Raw genomic sequence first — 21,933 nt, 5'->3', positions numbered from 1 at the left:
GTTCAATCTAATACACTTAAGCTAGTTAACACTAAATCAAAACTCTCATATTACCTCGCCTTTTATTGCCTTTTAACTATGACTATAAAACTAAATTGGCCAATTTCACCGTTCTTAGCCTCTTTGGCCTTGTAGAGTTTGCGCAGAGTAGGTGCTAAAGAAATGTTTTATAAATTAAGCAGTATTTTCTGTTATCATCTCTTAAAAATCAGGCCTAAATTTTGCTACACTATCAAATGCTAAGACTGTTCTTAAAATATAATGAACAAAGTATTAGCTTCATTTCATGTTTCACGATTTAGATAAATCCTTTCTGTTCCTTGTTTGGGCAGCACTGGGAAGCTAATTAATGCATTATTAATATATCGTAGAGGCAAACAAGACTGCTTGCACAAACACCATGACATGAATAAATTCAGGTCAGAAAGATTTTTGCAAATGAGGACAAATGTTATTATAATAATGAGAAATTATTGTTTATATGATACATCTCTGCGCATTAAAACACATTACAGACTCACAAATGAAGGGAATGGTCAAATCAGGCAGCCTTCTGGAGATTCCAATCACTTAGGGCCCAACTGAGGCATCCAAAGTGCCCCGCAATGAACTAGAAATGATAACCTTTGGGATCCCAGGATTGAACGCATCATTATTATTCATGTAAGGTTTCATAACATTTGGGCTTGGTCCCAAACTTGGGAGCGTTTACTGACATAACTGAGCAGACAGCATGTAATGGTTTTCAATTCAGAAAGTCACGAGCTCCTTCTATGGTGGAAGAGATGGGGAAAGTTCAGGGAGGGGTGTGAAGAGCCTGTGAGTTATTGCATCTCCTTGGGCCTCAGCTTTCCCATGTTTGTGAATTACCTCCTAGAGACCAGTCATTCTCTGTAACATCTGTCGTTGCGGGATGATACCTGAAAAGGCTATGCATGTCTTTGGAGGCAGGGGAGGGGGGAGTTAGAGCTCTAAAACATATTATTTTTGTTTTGGTGACCCAGAGCTGTGAGAGCAGACATGTTGCATAAGCAGAGTTCTGAGAAAACAGATTTGCTTTCATTTTTCAAACAGAAGAACCACAATCCTCTCTATGTTTGGCTCGTTATACAAATTAAATATATGGGTAAGAGAGAGCTCACAGAATCAGCAATTTTAACCTTTCCCCCAGTGCTGAGGATTTCTCTTAGAGATTTTTTTGGAGTGTGGAGCAAGCACAATTCTGCTCGATTTGTGCCGTCTAATGAGATCCCAGCCCGAGGGGCTGTGCTCCGACAATAAAGTCTTCATGCTAATTACATTTTAGAATGGTTAGGGCAGGAGTGGTTCCAAACATACTTGAGGTAATAACTAGTCATGTATCCAGAAGGTTAATAGTTCAATCAAAGAGAGAAAAAATTAGCATATCTTAAGAAAGAGTTCAAGTGGTTTTGTACAAGAACACTTTAAGTCTACAAGGGTACTTAAAATACTGATAAGCCAGGTAATTCTATATTTCCCTTTTTAACTCGTTGAAAGCCCCCGATTTCAAGGTGCAGTGTCTGAGAACAAGAAGTATCTGGCAGGTGAAGGGGAGAAGTGCGTAGTTAGGGAAATTGGCTGGAGTTTTAGGTTAGGGGTCTGTGCCAGGACTACATTGCAGAGTTTGGTGGGGAGGGCCAGGCTGCTGATGAAAGAACAGAGGCGATGCTGGAGAGTTTGGCATTGGGTAAAGGCTCTGGGCCAATCTTCCATTATAGTCACAACACAGCTTTGGTCCATGCTAACAATAAATCCCTCAAATAATTGTATATCAAATCACTGTAAACAAAATTACAACCTGCTTTCATCAATGCACTTTCCATAACATCTGAATTTTTCCTCAAATTCCTATTTTTCTATGATTTCTAATGAGCACAAAAGAGCAGCAATTGGAAACTACACCCGTTGCTGGCTATTTTAAATGACTGAAGTTATCTTTCATTTAGAAGGGCACAGTATTTTAATTTATTTAAAAAACATTTATTGAGCACCTGTTACATACTTGGCAATGGTTAACATGGCTAATTGTTTTAGAGATGATTCCTAAGAAAGACTTTCTGTTCTGCTAACAGCAAAGTATTAAAATAACAAAACAGCTCAAGGATTTTTTTTTTTAATATTCTAAAAAGTGGCACTTTTCATCCTCCAAGAGCCCCACACTCTGCACAAGGAGTTCCCTTCAATACAAGTGCAATGCAGTGTGGAATTGTGTGGATCACAGTCTATGGACCATTGATTTCAAGGGGTACCATATTCAGTAGATAAAATACAGCTAAGCTGGGAAGCAAAGGATTACTTTTTTTCTAATTTAAAATACAGGAAAATTTTGAGGCTGAAAATCAAGTTAGAAAGAAAGTTACTCAACTCACTAACTCTTAAGTAGGATAGGGTCTTTTATGTTCATTTAAAAACATGAGATATTTCAAAGGTACAGAAAAGTACAAAGAAAAGTGAGAGAAGCCTCCATCTACCCACCACTCCTAGGGTTTTTAGGAGTCTATTTAACAGACTCCGTTCTATTTCAGAGGGTCCTACAGTTAGTTGCCCAGGTAAGGACATTTCTATATCTGAGACCAGCCTCCAAGGATAAAGCCTCTTCATAGAACATTTTTGGCCCCGTGGAATTCTCTCCCTTACCCTCAGGCCATTTTACTCTGAGCTGTTACTTTCATTCTTCGAAGGGAAGGAGGACCTGGCAGATGCTGAAACAGACTTGCTCTTTAGCAAGTCATAGCTGATTCAGGGAGATCGATACCCACATAAATAATTCTGAGGCTGATGTGAGTGCTGGGGAGAAAGAGATGAATTCTGTCTGGGGAAGAGCTGGGGAGAGAGAGTGGGTCTGGGGTTAACCTGTGAAGGTTGGCTGGGATTTGGAAGGTGACTGTGGGGGATGGGGAAACTCAAGCAAGAGGGAAGACCTTGTTCCAGAATCATGAGCAGACAGTCCTTGGACCAGAATGTGTTCTCAACAGAATGAGAATGCTTTGGTTGTTAAAAAAAAAAAAAAGTTGGAGGCCTCTAGCTTATTGACGGAGGGGTCAAGACCCCAAATTCTCTGATTTTCTTTTCCAACTGGGTTACCAAGTCTTACCGAACTTTTATATATAATCTGGCTGCTTTTTAAACCTTAAAATCATATAATACAGTAATAATTTACTTTGGGAGAGCATGTTACAGTTTACAAATGGCTTTTTTATACATATTATTACATTTGATACATATAACAGCCCTGGGACACCACAGGCTCATCTCCACAAGCAATTTCCTTTGAAAATAACTGCTAGTTATAGAAATCAGAAAAATTTCCACTGGCGGCTTTATTGTATTAGAAGCACGAGCCAGGATAAAGGCAGCAATTTGGGAGAAATGAAAGGAGGGGGTCCCAAGCATAGACACAAACTGAGAGTCCTGGGAGGGTGGTGAGCCTGTGGTATTGGAAATGGAGAGAGATACAGGGGAGACAAGCGTACAGAAGAAAGTAGAGGATGGAGCGAGTGGGTGGTGACCCAGTGCTGGCTGAGCGGTGGCCCTCAGCACAGTGCTGAGCACACAAGCCCATGATCAATACTTGTTCCCCCGCGAGAGGGCTTGGGTATGTATCTTGAGCAGTGCCATGTGAAACACGATTCAAAAATCTAAAATGGTGGCTTTTAGGACACAGGTATAGAATAAAATAAATATTTTTAATAACATTTTCTCATTTTACACACCTGTGTTCTCTCTCATTCCACATCCCCATCGACTGTACATTTGATAAACTGTTTTTCAGTGCATACACTGAAATGGTGCCCTTCTGCAGTTACTGTATAGATGTGAAAACAACTAGTGTACCATGACTGCTGTAATCTAGTTGCAATAAATCTTACTGATGTAGGATGCATCAACATAACCATTTAGTCGGCTGCAAATCAGTTTACTCTTCTACTTAGAGACATGATGTGAAATGAAATTAATCCAGTTGCAGCAAAGTGAGTGCATTCAGCTGAATAAATCCCTTTACGTGGAAAAGAACTTTGTTTTGCAGCTCACTGGAAACCAAACCCACATGGCAGTATAATGCCTTCTCTGGAATTGAACAAATGCCTTTATCCCAGTTTTATTTACAGCTAAACTCACATTAGAGCTATTTTATATGATAGTGGACTCTGTTGTCCTTAGGTGAGGGTCACAGTGAAAGCATTTGCAGGACAACTAAAATGTTACAATAGAACTTAGCCTAAGGACTATTGCTCCATCTAGACTATGAACTTGGCAAAGACTGACAACTCCTTGGAGAGAAAAGAGACTAATAAAAACTAACAAAACCATGTATCACTTTTTATATTTTTCCTTCTTTGCATTCTAGGGTCAAAAGGGCAATCGACACACATTGTAGATTTAATAAATACATTTTGGTGGTGACTATCACACGCAGGCAAGGCTTGGAGAGGGTCCAGAGGTTGGGTGACACACTAATGGAATGGAGATTCTTAGCTTAGAGAAGGGGAGGCTGCCTTCGGCAGTTGTGAAGGTAGTTTTTGTTATTCGACATTATGGGCTGTTAGAAAGCTCATCATGTGCAGGTGGGATGAAAGAAAGTGGACTTACATCCGGGAAGGTGATCCAGGGTTAGGAATGGGGAAGAAGTGCTGATTTAGATGGATTAGAAGGCATCAACACAGGTCCTTAAGAAATCTTTCTTTGGAATTTTACAGTTGAAGAGTAGGTCATTTTCCTGAAATGGTTTAGATGCTGTGCAGTAGGGAAATGACTTGGAGGACGCGCTCAAGTTCTGTTCCAGTTCTTATCCCATGATTTTTCAGCAGCCAGTGTCGGGACCGACTTGTTTCTTGCCCATCTTTCTCCATAGCTGAAAGCACTTGACCTCTTCCTTCAAGTCAGCCATACCGTACACCTGGCACTAAGCCTCTTCCTGGTTGGGAGGGATTTAAGAAGCACTCTCCAGCCCAACGCTCAGGTAACTGTGCATCAGGTCACCCCCAGCTGCTGGCCTGGCTCTGAGGTGTCCCATTCTAGCAAGTGGGATTCTGCCTTGAATCTAAGTCCACGTCTTACTGGATTTACCTGAAATCCACCCACGTACTCCTATGCTAGTACCCCAACTCCTTTCTTGCTCTCCAGGTCTAACATGATTTTGAGATCACATCTAGTACCCAGTCTAGAAGCTTTCTCTCTCTCCAGCCCATACCACCCCCTCTCCCCATTCATACTTGGTGTCCAATCTCTGAAGCCAAACCCTGTTACCCAAAGCCAGCTGTGCAAAGGACATTGATTATAGCCTGCCCTAGATCTCTCCTCTCACCTGTGGTTAGATTCTCTACTCCCAGCCCCCATGTCCCCACCATCATCACTCAGACCACTGCCAGTCGTTTGTTCTTTTCTTGGCCACATGACGACATGCCATGTGGCTTCATTTTCTTACATTCTGCTGTGAATGATTGCACATTTGAGCCCTTTTCTACAAACCACATGCGTCTACAACAGGCCTTTTCAGCCTCAGTGCTATTGACACGTGGGGCTGGTTAAATCTTTATTATGCGGTCCATCCTGTGCATTATAGGGTCCTTAGCAGCATTGCTGGTTTTCACCCATTAGATGCCAGTAGCAGCCCCCCTCCCTGACCTCCAAATTGTGACCAGAACCCAGAAAGGCAAGAGCATTTTAAAGCCAGTTATAGAAACTTTGAAAAATAGCTGGATGTATATAGAATATTTAAATCTGGTCAAATTTTAACTAATGACTCTAAACTATTAGTAAGCACCACATTGTACTTTGCAAGTTTTGTACCAGGACACAGTGGGTAAGGGGGGTAAAATGGGGTTATGATGGCTAAAGTGGGGTGAAATCCCATCATCCCAGATCAGTTCTCCTCAGATTTTATTGTACAAAAGAATCATAGAGGAATTTTTTTAAAGATCAGAGTCTGATTCAGTAGTAGGTTTGAGGCAGAGTCTGAGATACTCATTTCTAACAGGCTCCCAGGGGATGTTAACACCATTGGTCCCCAGATGTCACACTGAGTGGCAAGGCCCTGGGTCACAATCACTAGTGAGAGGTGGGGGAGGGGCTATTTGAATCTTAATGATTACAAGGTTATGAGAGCAACATTAAAATTTGCATTAAAAGGACAGATTGGAAAATCATAGATGTTCCTGAACTTTTCTGTAATGAATGAAACTGCTCACAGAGATGTGTTTTGAAATGTGACATTTCTATTAGCTTGAAATTATAAATATTATACAAGTTACCTACAAAAACCTGTGACCTGCTAAATTCGTTTGACAGGACTTCTTTCTTTCTTTCTTTCTTTCTTTCTTTTTTCTGGTTGGGGGAAGATATTAGGTTTATTTATTCTTAGAGGAGGTACTGGGTATTGAACCCTGGACTTCATGCATGCTAAGCATGCACTCTACCGCTTGAGCTATACCTTCCCCATAGAAAGACTTTTAAAGGTTTCCAAAAGTCTGATGGAAACCTAAACTTCAAGGTCTTTGTTGTCCTTGTTTCACGAAGGAGGAGGCTAGGGGTAAGGATAGGCCCAGAGGAGGGGATGGAGAGAGAAGAATCACTTTAAATGGAGTCTTGCAATGAAACAGATTCATATACCTTCCTCACATGACAAATAGTCATGTGCTGAAATTATACTGACACCACCTGATGTTATTATAACCCCAAATCAGGTAACTCAGTTATAGCTTTAAAACAGGTGCAAAAAGAATGCTATTCACTGTAACGTATAGTGATAAGGGGAATCAAATCTTTGGAAAGTTGCCAGAAGCCTGTTATAAAATCTTTCTCCTCTCATATAACACTGCCTCCGGGAACTTTGACTTAGAGGTTTACTGACATCTGACTCATTGTTGCACGTCCTTGGGAAGCAAAGAGCCGTTCACATTTGTTCCTAGCTTACAGTTAGGAAGATTGAGGTTTGCTAATCTGTCTAAAGATGTAGAAAATAAAGTCCTGACCCGCTGGAGGCCTCTTCCAGGGATCCAGTGTTGAGATTAGCTATGCCTCCGGCTAGAAGATAAGTACTCACCCTGAGACAAGAGATCTAATGTGCTCTGAAATATTTTGATAGGTTGTTATCAATTTGATCAAGTGTAATAGAGTTAAATGTCTCTTTAAACCTCTGTGCCTAGGGTTTTTGGTTGTATTTTTTTTAAATCAATAGCGCAAGGACAGAATAAGGACGAACTGGCTTAATAGTAGTGCATGGGAACTCATGGGTATGAGTTGACCACAATTTCAGTATGAGTCAGCAGTGTGACTTGAATGCCAAAAAGACTAATGCAATCTCAGGTCACATTAATAGAAGTATAGGGTATAGATGAAGGGAGGTGACTACTCGATGGTATTCTGCATTTGTCAGACCACTCCTGGAGAGCTTAGTCCCAAGCTGAGCACCATTATTTAGGAGGGACCTTAGGCTGGAATCCATTGGAGGTGAACATTTAAAATTTTGAAAGCACGAAAACCACATCATAGGATGAATAGTTAAAAGAACAAAGGATATTTATGTTCAAAAAAGAAGACTAGGGGACATGATAAGAATTGAAAGAAGAACCAGTTATCCAAGAAAAAGACCTTGAAGTACAGTTTCCAGTGGCAGCAGTTTAATTTCTGGATCCCTAAGGAAAAGATTTGCAAGCGCCTTCTCTACTGCTTGTCATTTGCAAAATAAACAGGTCTTTAGCAGAGAAGACTCTGTTCCGCCTATGATTTCCTTGAAGTGCACAAATTTGTGGATGCATTTATGCCTCTTTGCTAAGCCATCTCCATCTGCCTGCAGTGCACCTCCTTCAGGAAGCCCTCCCTACAAAGCCCCGCCTTGAGCCACTTACTCCAGCTCCTCCTCAGGAGCTTGGCACTATGGCAGCATTTTCTTTCCTTTGTCCTAGCTTCCCTAATAGCTCGTTAGTTCCTCAGGGAAAAGGACCCTATTTGCCTTTTGTTTTAATTACCTTACGTGTTCTCAGTACGTCTGGCTACCTTGAATTAGAGACTGAGGGGGTGTCTGCTGACAGTAACCAAAAGACGAATTAAAGTAACCAGATAGGTCATTTTTTTTTATAGTGTCTACATGACAAAGCATTACAGTGTGCTCTTTTGATGATAACAACACCTAATTGACCCTTCACTTTATGAACTAATACAAGCTGACAAAGTTGGCTGTGTAGTGTATCTGACTTTTCCCTACAGCTTGCATTTTAAAATGAAAGTTGTTCATCTGTTCTACTATTTAAGAGCCCCATCTTCCTTGTTTCACGTCTTGGGGATTACTCTCCAGCTAGGAGATTCTTTGACCTCACACACTCTCCTTCTTTGTTTATTTGGATGTTTACAGGGTACCAAGTGCCCAGTCACAACAGCATACAATATCTGGTTTATAAAATGAGTTAGTAGTAGTCTATTTAACAATATTGGTCTAAGAAATAGAGATTCCACAAAATGAGTTTGTTTAAATAAGAAAGCACCATGTTAGGCATTTTTTAAAATGAAAGAGAGCATATTTATAATATAGCAAAGACATAAACATGCTTTGAGGGTAGCAACGCATGGCTCTTCCTAAGTCTCCCGCATAGTGGGTTAAAGAACGGTACCATTTCACTCAAGGACAGAGGGGTGGATGGGGTGCAGTGACTCAACACGAAGCTGAGAATGGAGCGCAGAACCCAGGAGCTACGTTCATGCTCCGTCACTCTCATCACCGGACAGTATTATCTCCCACAGTCCAATGACCTGACACGGTACAGAGCAAATTATACACTTCCCTGCAGGAAGCTGATATACCTCCACTCGCCAGCCTGACGTTCAGTTAGAAAACGCAGTGAGCAAAAAGACAGGGCCCCCAATTTTCTATCATTGGCTATAAATGACAATTAGAGACCAACACCTTCTTGGTTACTGGGGTAGCTGCCTGTTTGTGCTAATAGCACGTGGCTTGGATTATTCCAAAAGCCAAGAGCAGGGTGGTTCCTATGATGAATAGAAGCCCTTTGGTTCTGAATTTCCACCATTTGACAACTGATATTATAAAACTCTGGTTTACTGACCTATGGAGCAGGAGAAATTTCTGCTTGTTTTTCTTCCTGGAGAGATCCAAAATTAAACTGGGGCTATATCATGGATTTTGCACACTTGGCAGCAAACGCTATGGACACTTTTTATAAATCTGAAACAAAGGCTAACCTACAAATTTGTGCTAGTTCTACTGACTCAAAGATTCTTCTAATAGCCCACAAAGTAAAGGGGTTGGTTCCATTCTTCCTTGTCTCAGGGCTTCTGCGTTCAATGCTGCGGGCTCTCATGACTCTCCAATTTCCAAGCCATTTCAGGGCGTTAAAGGAAATAACTCTTAATGATGGAAAATCAGGTGGAAGATTTGCGTCCTTCAAGAGAAATAACCATTTCAGAAGGATAAGTTCTATCAGCCCAAAATAAGTCCATCAGCGATCTTTATTTCCATATTATATTCTGAACTACCCAAGAGGGATCATAAAATACCGTGGTACGTCTGTCTGATGCAGAGCACAGAGTCAGAGCAAAATTGCTGGGAGAAAGTCAGCCCTGCAGGAAAATGAGGCAACCAGCTGAACTGCACTCAAGCAGCTCACAAAAACACTATTAATGTTTATGGTTTTTAACAGGATTTGGCCATTGCAAAGAAAGCCATCTGAACTGAATGCCAGCTCTTATGATTTACAGGGCAGGGTGAAAGGTCTTGCCATCTGTCACAGAAAAGGTCACTTCCCTCTGCGCTCAGACCCAGGGGGATAAGATAGTTTGCAACAGAGAACGGAAGGGGCTTCAGCAAACACGTGGTCTAACCACTCACTTCACCAAGAAGGAAACTGAGGCCCAGAGAAGTTACCAAGTCTTGTTCAAGGTCACGGAGGTAGTTCCCAGTAGAATCAGAATTCAGATTCCCAGAGCCTTCATCGTGGGCTCCTGTGTCTCCCAAATGCTGGGCCCAGACCAGTGCCGCAGAAGTAGCCCTGGGCCACAACGTTACAGCCTTGGTCCTAAGTCTTGGCGGACGTTAGCAAAAGTACCTCAAGCAAGTCGCTAAAACTCCTGAGCTTTGCTTCTCCCACTCAGCAACATGAGAGGCAAACTATGTGGTCAGATCAAATGAGATAATGTGTGAAAATGCTTTTTAGAGCTTTAAAAGACTCGGGGTAAAAAAACTCCAGATAAAGGACATTTTTCCTGTTAAGGACATATAGGCGGAGTCCAGGGGAATCCATGGACCTCTGGAAATTCTGTGTAAAGGTGTGTGAGGAGGAGTGCTAGGCATTTTTTTCCCTCTTGAGAGAGTTCTTTAGCTTTCATCAGCTTCCTAAATGTGTCTCTGACCCTCCACTCCACCTCTAACCTCACTACCACCAGGGAGAGCTCTGCTTTGGATCTCAACATACTTACGATCAACCTTAAGGGTTGCTATAATACATTAAAACATAACAATTTGCTTAGATTTAATGTATTGTTGAGATCTTCCTGCTAGCCTTACTAATTCAATAATCGACATTCTTAGAATATAAATCTATTTAGGAGAGAGGAGCTAATCTGATGTCACATTTTGCTCCACAAAGTGCTAAAAATCTATGACTTACAAAATGATGAATAGAAATGTCAAATTGTAAGTCAATCAGGTTTTTTTCCTATTAGTTCTTCCCTCATAATATTTCCTAGTTATTCAAAAAGATTTTTCTTTAAAATCACGTTGAAAAAGAGAACTAGCTACTTATTATTCACTGAGTTCCTACTGAGTTCCCCGCAGTTTGTTTCTAGTATTTTCCCACAAAGCACTAGACAATAGACACAAATCATAAACTGTTTGCAGGCTGCTACGTTAAGCCCGTGGCTCTGGAAGGCTGAGAGGTGGGGAGGAAAACAAATGAAAAAGTATTATTCGTGACCAATTGATCAATTAGCCTGCTTTTCATTAAAAAACATAAAAAGGCAGGACCAATTTAGCAACGACTGTGTTGGAAATGCATAAAAACATTATTAATGTCGGATTTTTTCTCCCCTTTATTTTTAGTTCTCTTTAGAAAATTACTCTGGAGAGCTTTCTGTAACGGGGCAATTGAAGGAGTGAACAGACGGCACTGGAATCCCTTTTTAATTCTAATGAAGGAACAGGGACCTCTACCTGGTCGGCGAGGCCTTCTCTGTATACAGTTATGTTTCCGAAGCCATGGCCTGACTGATGGAATATCTGAGTGAGTGAGATAACCAACCAGGGAAGTTACCTACTGACAAGACACATCCATCGTCCCATAAAGAAATCCAATGTGGTTTTTATAAATCTGACAATGGCTAGACTCTTGTGTTTTAGTGGTAAAATCTTACACGGTACAGTAACGTGAAAAATGAGAGGGATTTTCCCCCCTTGACTATGTCAAAATACCACCTTCTGCCCCAAGGCTCTGAGATCTCTTAACTCCCCTCTTGTATCATCCGTTCAGTTTTTTTGCCTTCCTCTTCCTTCAGAGTGCTGCATTTTTCAGGGCTAGCATTCTCTCCTATGTTTGAACTTCCTTCTCCAGAGCCTTAAGCTATATAAATGCAATAAATATACGCATCTATGCTTAATAGAGTGCTATTATTCTGATAAACAAAATCTAAAATATATTTTGGTAGCTACGCTGTCAGATTTTCAATAACTTAAAGTAACTTAAAACTGGGGTGGTGGCGAGATGGGGTGGGGCCTTGTAACTGATTTTCATTCAGTTCCACTTGTGTCTGGTCTCATTCCGTGCACCAGTCTTCAGAGAGAATGCTCTGGAATCAGACTGCCTGGGTTCAAATCCAGGCTCTACCACATACTAGTGAAGTGACCTTGTGCCAGTTACTTACCCTCCCGTACCTCAGTTTTCTCACTTACAAAAGAAGGGTGACACTAACCCTTGCTTCATTGTGCCGTTATGAGAAGCAAATGAGTTCACACCTGAAAAGTGCTTGGCAAACAATAATAAGACACTGTTTTAGAAACTTTACGTGTATAAATTATTTAATCTTCAAAACTACATGATGAGATAGGTACCATTATTACTCTCATTTTATAGTGTAAGAAACTAAGGCACAGAAAGACTAAGTAACTTGTCCCAGTTGGCCTGGTTAGTAACTGGAGGATTGGCCTCCACCCCAGACCATCTGGCTCCACAGCAGCACTCAGTAAATGTTCCTCCTCCTCCTCCTCATCACTGTTGTTATTACCTGAACTTAAACACTCAATAAGTATCTGCTGTTGCTGCTGATAATGATGAATGTGTATGTCAGTCCTTCTTCCAAGTGTGGTAAAAATGTACATGATCCCCAATGGAAAGGTGGATCCAGGCAAGGATTATCACCCAAAGCTACTGGGTGAAGTCTGTTGGGAAACAGGATTTTACCACAATGCCGAAGTGCCATCCCGTCAGATCACTTGCTAATTGCAAAGGGGGGAGGGGAAGTACCTTCACAACAGAGGGATCCCTAGGGTGAGATCACTACCTTGAGCCAAGACCAAACTGAGCATCACAGATAGAGGGACACCCTGGTGTGACATGTCCCTTGCTGAGATGCAATATGGAGCACCTTGTAAAATACGTTCAGTTGAAATCCAATCAGTGCTTTAGTCCTAACTTGGAGTTTACAGAGAATACAGGGGGTAGAGGAACAAATTAAACGACACCATGAGGCAACAACAAATCCAGAAGGTGGGACATCCTATAACATGGGACATCATATAACATGGGACATTCTATAACACCTAACCTTAAAAAAAAAATCCAACGTTGAATAAAGACATAAAACCCTAATGCAGAAATGTATTTTTCTTTAAAAAAATTAGATCCTAGCTTTTTAAGGTACAGAAGACATTTGTGGGACAAGTGGTTAAGGTTAGATATGGCCTTGAGAGTAGATTTTATTAATGAATTACTGTTCATCTTCCTAGGTATAATGATGGCACTGCAGTTATGTAGGAAGCTGTTCTTATTCTTAGATGTGCACTGAATTATGTAGGGATGAAGTATGATTTTGTCTGTAACTTACAAGTAGTTTAGAAAGAAATACATATAGACGGAACAAATATGCCCCAAAGTTAGCAACTGCTGAACCTAGGAGGTGAGCATAGAGGTTTCAATTCACTAAATATCTTAATCCTCACATACTTGGTTTCTTTTAATTCTCTAAAATGTTTACCTGTAAATGCATCTTTAAAAAGAAAATTGTTTTTTAAAAATTATTTACTGAATTCCTATTGGCTGACACTTATTGAAACTTAATATTAACATTGTTGAAGAGAACTCAGTGCCGAACACAAGGCCCAACACATAGGAAATGCACAGTAAGTTTTACAAATGTTCATTTGTTAAATAAGGCTATATTTTCCTGAAAATTGTAAAGAGGCAACAACAACAATAAAAAAGAGAGGGACACATGAGGCTATGATGCTCCTTAAAAGATGGAGACACGCTGGTCTGAGAAGGACAAATGGGGGCCAATCAATGCAATCATTTGACTCAAAATAACTCAAGTCATAAAGACTTTTGACCAAATTTTGAGTTTGTTTTATGAGGGCACAAAAATGAAGCCTCTGTCCCTAGGACTCATCCAGCAGCAACAGTTACTTGTTTAAGAAATCCCAATGGAATCACACTTAATGCCACATTTTTAAACGACTGGAGACTTCTCTAGAGCCAAGAAAAGAAGCAAGTTCTGCTCAAGTTCAGGCATGAGCCCTGCAAGTCACCAACACCAGCAGGTGTTATTCTCTGAGAATCAATAAACAAGTGGGAACCAGGCTCATTTTCAGCTCTTCCAGAAGGCAAAGGTTCTAAAAGAGACGGCTCCAGGCACTAAGTGAGATATATTTTTTATAAGAGGTGGGAAGAAAATGATCAAGATTCACAGAAACAATACCGATATCACCCTGCATTTTGATAGCGCCTTTCTCCGAAGGCACTTCAGGTCTAAGTTAACTCCTGTATTCTTAAAATATCCCTGTGAGATAGACGTAGAACAATTGAAATAAAAAAAAAATAGTTAAAGGGATTTTCATCGGGGCCTAAGGTATAGAAGGTATTCAAAAAGATATTATATTAGCAATAGTACATTTCATTTTGAACAAATTGATCACCTCCTTCCCCTCTGCTTCAGGAAAGTCATTTTAAAAAGATGAAATCTACTACAATTTAGGGAGAATAAGATTACTGTTTACTACATGGGAGACATTCCAAATTCAATCTAAAAAGATAGTTTTATTCAATGATGTAAGGCTGTCTCTTTTTACCAAAAAAAAAAAAAAAAGTTCTCCAAGAGGGCACAAATTAGAATTTTTAAAACTTGAAATTTAAACGCACGTAGATGGTCCTCCATTTACACAGTGTTCTTTATTTAGTAACAGATCCTTTGGTAAAGAGAATCACTTTAAAATTATTTTATAAATGAAGCTTTATAAACAATATTGGGTTGCTAAAGCAGAGTATACTTTTACCAAATGTGCTTTCTGAAACCAAAAATAAGAAGAAAAAAGGAAAGAAAAGACGACCCACTAAAGAACTAATCAGTCTATGATAAATGCAGCTGTAAAGGACAAAAGGTTTCCCAGCTTGAGGTTTCCCACCCTCAGATGACAGGACACGAGCACATGTAATCTTTCCTATTGGAGTTTTAGACCCTAAATATTTTCCCTCCTCTTAATTCATCTGGAGACGTACATTTTTAATAACGTGCAGATGAAGTTACATGTACTTTACTACCAAGGACCAATTCCAAGCATATAAACACCATATTTTTCAAATGAGCACAGTCTTTGGTGGGTGCATTCAGTCGCCAGGTTCAGGGGCAGGTGGGGCAGAGAACATAAAAGAGTCGTGTTCAGACTCGATGCCTGAACCAGCGACAGTCTTAGGGAGGACACAGTGTTAACAGTTAACACAGAGACACAGACAATACTCTCTCAAAACCTATTTCAGTATAAAGTTTTCTTTTTGTAAAGAGACGCAAATTGGTGTTCTTTGTAAAGGCAACATAAATACTAACAGAAGTAGAAATGCAAGCTACGGAAGAAATCCTGACTCGTAGTACTGCTGTTCATTCATTACTGCTCAGCCCTTCACCTCCCACGCCCCACGCCCCCAATTTGGAATAAATACTGACGCTGGTAAAGTGGAATTTCACCTCTGTAATCCCAGGGTCTTAAGTCTTTCCCTGAGATGACTCAGAAGCCAATCGGTGAAGTTTTTTGTGCAACGGGCTGGGTAAGGAACAAGTTTTCTCCCAGTTCATTCGCTAGAAGTCGAATCCCAACACCACAAACGTTACGGCAAAAGATTTAGAGACCTTAGTTGATGGGCCAAAAATTGCAAGGCATTTAGAGAGCCCATGGGATTCATTTTCATTAGGTTTGACTCCTAGAGAACAGTCTGCAAATTATAAAACTGTCCAAGATCTCTAGAGCATGTGGACTGATGTATAATGACATACCTTTCAGAAGAGAAGGGGTCGAGTCTGTGGCTTTGACACCGAGTTATTAGAATCCTCTCTTGCAAGAAGGAAGATGAATCCAAGCATCAAAGTTACTGCATTTCAGAGTACAGAACCACCTCGTGCTGTCTTCCAAGTACCACACTAAAACAGGGCACAGGCTCACGGAGCCATTAATAGTGCCTCCTCCTCCCTGACTTCTTACTCCCTCCTCCAAACTCCCCCCAGTCAGCCCTGCAGTCTGTAGTCAAACCACACAGGAACTAGCAGATACGGGGCTTCAGAGAGTTGGGTGTGAGCCTTAGATTATGTGGTTTTGTTTTCTTGCTGCCAGAGTTGAACTAAAATGCAGGAGGTTCACTGAAACACTTCTGCTTCTTAATGCTTAGTTTCAGTTTTAACAAGTTTGCCCCAAATGATGATGTTCACGTAAGAAAATTTCTAATCCTAGAGATGGTCCATTAGCAAGCCGCTGCCAGTCTTAAGGAAAATGCATTTTCTCTGAGGCTATCCAAGCATCCAGAGAAACATTAGGATGTCTTAGGGGAACTCGCCTAATACCGTTGTGGATCACTCACAATGTTAAAAGCCCAGAGAAAAATGCTTCTTTAATGCCCTCAGCCCATAAGATTACCCTTAGCCCATGATATTACCCTTAACAACAACAACAAAAAAGAACAGCTCTGAGCCAGGATGAGTTCTAATCCCAGTTTTGTCATTGTCAGGTGTGAGCTGGGGCTGGTTACTTAGATTCTGGGGACTTCATTTTCTCATGAGTAGGTTGGATTAAAATATTTCTGGGATTTTAAGATTTTTCACCTAACATTTTTGTCACCTTCAACGTCCTTAGTTCTTACCTTGAAATTGATAGCTCACCCTCCTCTTTCAGCTCCTTCCTCCCATACCAAGTGTAACTTTCGAAGGCCTCTTCCTCTTTGTTCTTGCTAGAAAATAAATTGCCAACATTGCATCTTTTGCACAAAATTAGAAACATTGCTACTTGCTAAGTGGCACCATTCAGGGCTGGGCACCAGACTTGGGATAAACAGGCTCACAAGATGTTCCCAGCGTTAATGTCTCGAAGTCTAAGAAGGAGGGTATCATGTAAGACATAACTTGGGGATCTGGAATTTAAACTTATTCTGCATTACGAAATGGTATTCTTTTCTATCTCTTTGCCTTTTATACCTAAACCCTGCTCAAGATTTACTTGGTGTGTGTGGGGTGCTTCCTACTTGGTTATGAAAGTTTTTAAAATTGAAATAGAAAAGATGAATCTGGTGTGGAGTTATTAGAGTACCTTGGTTATAGTAGGTGCTCAGTAAATTATTGGTTGAATGACTTAAAGGAAGTAATTAGCTCCTCTTAACTCCATAACAAAGAACTTTCTTTTTATTCATGCAAGTTTGTTAACTCTTCTTAAATCCAAGTGGCATCTGAACAGGGTCCCAACTATTTCCACATGTTATAAAGACAGAATTTTTCAGGATAATGTGTGGCCTATTTTAAAACAGGAACATCTCAAAATTGACCTCAGTGTTCTTCCGTCTTCATGGTCTAAGGGCCTTCTCGGATCCCATCATTACAATCACAGCCCCATCACTAGTTCTCAAACACCAAAATCCTCTGGCCACAGTCCTTATCCTGAGTCAGTGGTTTTGAAGTGGGAAGGAAGGAGACTGCTTGCTAACGCTAAACAGGAAGACCATGGTGTTCTCGGCCACGCACCCCAGTGAGGAAGCTACTTTTTCCAGGGAACTACCCCCAGGGAGCAGAACACAACCCCTTTCTATTCAAATATGGGGCAAAGGGCAGAAGAGGAAAATCTCACAGAGAAGTTATCTTGGTAGTGAGTAAGGACTGGCAGACATATTGGGAGGGAAACAAGGCCACTTGAGCGGTTAATTTCACAGCAACTCTGTTACTGAACCAGTGCGGAGGCAGAACCAAAGAACAAAGCCCCTCAGGTACGACTGAATGCTAGCACTTCAGTCCTCACCATCATGGCTACTTAGAAAAATGTCAGTAAAATTGGGAGGATTAAGGAATATATGAAATCTGGACTCATCCACAAGGGAGAAATTTTCTTTTGAAACCACACTTTAAAAAAAATTTCAGCAATTCCTTTTGAGGGGTCATTGTTAGGATCAGAACTTCTTGTATAAAATTATGTTTAACTTTAGGGTAATATGTGTACTTTTCATCCAATAGTATGAATTCAGACATTCTCTTTTCATTCATGCAATAAATAACGTTTATGTGCCTACTACATGTTAGGCCTGTTCCAGGTGCTGGGAATGTATCTGTCAAGGAACAAAACGTGGTCCCTGACCTCCTGGATCTTACATTCTGGTAGAGGAAGAAATAATACATAAGCCAGATGGCTGTACTACCATTGCGAATTATAAAATGGGTCAAGAGTCAGAGGGAGTGTGGCTGAGGTGGGCGCTGTGATTTTCTTCAGAGATCAAGGGACATTTGAGCAAAGTTCAAAACAAAGTGAGGGATCCAGCCTGATGGCTCTTTGGGGAGATGGCTTTTGCAGTATCTGGAGTAGCAGGTGCAATGCCTTACGGTGGGAGTGAGCTTGATGCAATGAGTGAGGCAGAGAGGAGTTGAGATGGAGGTCAGGGGTGAGGGGCAGAAGATGCAGGGCTTCACTGGTCATGGCAAGGTCTCTGGATTTTATTCTTGGGAGCCAATGGAAAATTTTGAATTGGGGAGTGATATGATCTGACTTGTGTTTTAAGTTTTTCAAGGCTGACTCATAACTGTTGAGGTTAGATTGTAAGAAAGCAAGAGAAAAGGCAGGGAGATCAGGTAGGAGGGTATCCTGGCAGGAGAGGAGGGTGACTTAGGCCAGATAGTGGGAAGTGATTGAATTCTGAATGTACAGGGTGACCAGAAAGTCTGAAACCATAGATACTATTTTATCATGTATTAGAATGTGGCATTGATATACCATTTATTACCTACTGAGCACATATAACCCAGACTTGGTAGCCACCCTGTGTCAAAGGTGTGCTTGTAGAAATGAAGTTCAGTGTGAAAGACAAGAGAGTGTCAGTGATGGCTCCAAGGTTCATAGCCTGAGACATGAGAAGAAAGGATGCGTCATTAACTGAAACAGGGGAGACTGTGGGAGAGTGGGTTTGGAAGACAAGACCAGAAGTTTGGTTTTAGACATACTAAATTTGAGCTGTCTATGAGACCTGCCAGTGGGGATGACAGGGGAGTTTGATATGGAAGTCTGGAGGTCAAGCGAGGTCAGGGCTGACGATGAAAACTGGAGGGTTGCTGAGAGAGAGAAAGGTGTTGAAAACTATGAGACTGGATAAAACCACCCAAGAAATGAATATAGACAGAGGACAAACCACTCCAAAGTAGAGAGGTCAGAGAAATGAGAAGAAACCAGTCAAGGAGATGAGGAGGAAGAGTGATATCCTGGAACCAAGTGAGGAAAACTTTGTCCACTTTTATAAAACTCTGAATTCAGGAACAACAACAGCAAAAAACAAAAAAACAAAAAAACAAACAAACAAAAAACCCACGCCAAGTTAGCATTGTCAAACGATGTCTGTATTTGGTGGATGAGATAGCACTGCAACTAAATTAGGGTGCCCCCAAATGGAGGAAAGCAGATAAGAATCTCTTACACAATGTCACCGTTAAGGGAGTTAATTGCACTAGGTTGGTAATACATTAACCTTTTGCCTGAGCTAATCGACTCCTTCACTGCTCCTGGCCTCTCCACCCTCCGCCTTGGTTATGACCTTCATCTCTTACTTCCAGAACCATGATAACATTCTGCTCTTTTACCAGTCCCTCTGTTCTGCTTCCAATCTACTTTTTTGAACATACCCAAATAATTCGTTCTAAAAGGAGACAATAGCTGAGTTTAAAAAGAAAAAAAATCAGGATCTCTGAACTCAAAATAGAACAAACAGGTAGACTTGTGACTGAGAAGGTCAGTGGAGCTTAATATCCAGGACTAAGATTTGTCCTTCGCATAGGGGAATGAGCATAGAATTGCATGCAGGAGATTTGCGTTCAAGTTCCAGTTAAATCACTTGCTAGTTAAATATTTCTCAGCAATTCATATAACCTATTTGTTCCTGCAAACTCAGCACAGGTTCACCTCCTCCAGGAATACTTCCTTAACTATGTAGTTGAGATAAATTCCTTTTTCACTCCCAAAACAATCTATGCTTGCCTTTATCATGGTAATTTATTACATTTACCGATTTATTCTTATTTCCTCTATTAGACTATATTCCCACAGCTTAGCATAGTGCCTGGCACATAGCAGGTGCTCAATAATGTAGAATGAATGCATGTTCCCCAAACTTAGCATTCTCACCTGTACAATGGGATCACAACACCTATATCTTAGAATTCCTTTGAAATTTACACAAGACATGCATATAAAAAGTCTTCATAATCTATAACTTAATGTGAAAAATACTTTTGACTTATTCCTTGCTACTTGATAAAGTCCAACACCTTACCATGGCATTCAAGGCCCTGAACCATCCATTTCTAAGCCATCATTTCAATCTCCCTCTGGCTACTGCCGTCACGACTCTGTATTACAGCCAGGTAGCTCGGTTATAATGCACCAACTTCTTTCATGTCTCCTATCATTTTATATTATACTTAGCTATCTACATGTTCAGTATCAATAATATAGGCTGCTATTATAATACTTATGATTGAAGCAGTAGGAACTAAAAACAAATGTAACTTCCATCTACTAAGCATTTTCCTATTCTCTAAATCTTTCTCCTTTCATTCTAGTCAGTATCCAACTCAGCCACCAAGGGGCTTTAAAACATGGGTTTGATTACATTTTCAATGCCTACTGGATAAAATCACCTGGTATACAGACAAGGTTCTTCATGATCTGACTTTGTTCTGCCACTTCATCTCCCTCTGCTGTTTTACTAATAGTCTTTGAGACAGCCATAGTAACTACAGTGCTTGCCATTTTACCAAGATAATAGGCTCTCTCAGCTTCGAGCCTTTACACATGATATGTCCTTTGCCTCTCACGGCTTCCTCTACTTTGTCTACCCAGTGAACTCCTGTCATCCTTTCAGATTCAATTCAGATGTAAACTGTCTGAAACCTGTCCTCAAATACTCCTTGGCAGAATTTGATACTCTCTCCCCTCTTACTACAGTATACATATCTGATCACAATCTTCTGTGATGGTGCTTGCCACCTCTACTAGCCTGTAAACTCGTCCAGCGTCAGACTGTCCTATCTGAGTCCTTGCTGCTTTGGTGGGGTGCCTGGTACATAGTAGGTGCTCAATGAAGGTCAGCTGAATAGTTCAAGGACTACCCATCAAAGGTACACAAAGCCCTCACTGGAGGCACTCCCCATGTCATTGCCCAGCACACACACTTTCCATCTCTAGAGACTATTACTAGACATTACATTCTTTGTCCGTTTAAGTGAAAATTAGCTGGTGATGTTGTCTGCAGTCAGTTAAAATGACACTAGTAATATAAATTGTAAATTTTATTTGTATAAGATTAGGGCAGTGCCATAGCCCAACACACTGTTAAACTGACATTTACCTTCATGCCACTGGATACCCTCCAACTGGGGGTATTTTAACCAGCAGCACCCCTCTCGCTGGAAGCGCTGTGAGACCCGGCACCAGACCCAGCAAAGGCCGGAAGTGAGGGGCCGGAAGTGAGGAAGCGGAAGTGGGGGAGGGCGTGAGCGCTTGGGCCTCGTTGCGAGGGAAAAGGCCGGGACGCCGCGGCTGGCCCTTCCCCTCAGGTAGTAGCGTCTCATTTCGGGGCAGGAGTGGGGATGGAGTGGGCGTGGAGGGCGCTATCCCGCCGGGGTCCCAAGGCCGCGCCCTCAGCTGTCCGCTGTCCGCTGTCCTGGTGCGGGCGGGAGGGGGACGAGGCCCACAGGCCTGCGTGGGGGAGTCACTGCTGTGTGACCACACCACGTCACTCCGTCCTTCTAGAAGCTTCTCCAAGGCCCAGCCTCCCTCTGCCCCTTGTGGTGTTCTTTCCATCAAAACAGTTACGGCTCCTAGTGCCGAGGTATTCACTGTGATTGTTTCCCCGTAACAACGTGGCCCAGAGCTTATTTTCTCCTGTCTCCTGTGCAGGCGGAAACTGTATAAACGCAAGAGCCGTTCTCGCCTCATAGCACTGCCCTGAATGCGGCTTTCCAGAGATGCCTCTTGGTACTCAGCCTCTTAGGCGTTCTTGTCATTACTGTCCTAAGTCTTTGGATAAAGTCAGTTTGGCTCCTCAATCTCTTATTCTCAATTCTGACAGCCAAGAAGTTTTGTAAACCAGTTTTTCCCCCTAACTCATTTGGCCACGAGATCTGAACGGAAGCGAGCCATGTCTTTACTTATTCGAAATATTCACAAGTTTTTGTTGCAGTCATATTAAT

The 21,933-nt window shown here is 41.3% G+C and overlaps 2 protein-coding genes across 6 annotated transcripts in view; one reads left to right on the top strand and one right to left on the bottom strand.

Annotated features, from left to right (window-relative positions):
- Positions 1 to 21,180, bottom strand: part of GRAP2 (GRB2 related adaptor protein 2) — a 65,746-nt gene extending 44,566 nt beyond the window's left edge. The window contains exons 1-2 of one of the 2 annotated variants that reach the window (XM_031671764.2): positions 21,090 to 21,180; positions 16,362 to 16,448 (exon numbers count right to left, since the gene is read on the bottom strand). The gene's annotated coding sequence lies outside the window, so the exon portion shown is untranslated. Of the gene's footprint in view, positions 1 to 15,504; positions 15,711 to 16,361; positions 16,449 to 21,089 lie in introns of those variants that run through there. The other variant, XM_031671762.2, reaches the window with a different exon arrangement.
- ENTHD1 (ENTH domain containing 1) overlaps positions 11,231 to 21,933 on the top strand; it is a 106,832-nt gene continuing 96,129 nt past the window's right edge. For 3 of the 4 annotated variants that reach the window (XM_072973562.1, XM_072973563.1, XM_006207102.3), the window contains exon 1: positions 21,223 to 21,297. The gene's annotated coding sequence lies outside the window, so the exon portion shown is untranslated. Of the gene's footprint in view, positions 11,253 to 21,222; positions 21,298 to 21,933 lie in introns of those variants that run through there. The other variant, XM_072973561.1, reaches the window with a different exon arrangement.

This window comes from Vicugna pacos, chromosome 12 (assembly GCF_048564905.1).
Source record: "Vicugna pacos chromosome 12, VicPac4, whole genome shotgun sequence".
NCBI lineage: Eukaryota > Metazoa > Chordata > Mammalia > Artiodactyla > Camelidae > Vicugna > Vicugna pacos.
Note: the sequence above shows the minus strand (reverse complement) of the source record. Positions and strands in the feature narration are given on the sequence as shown.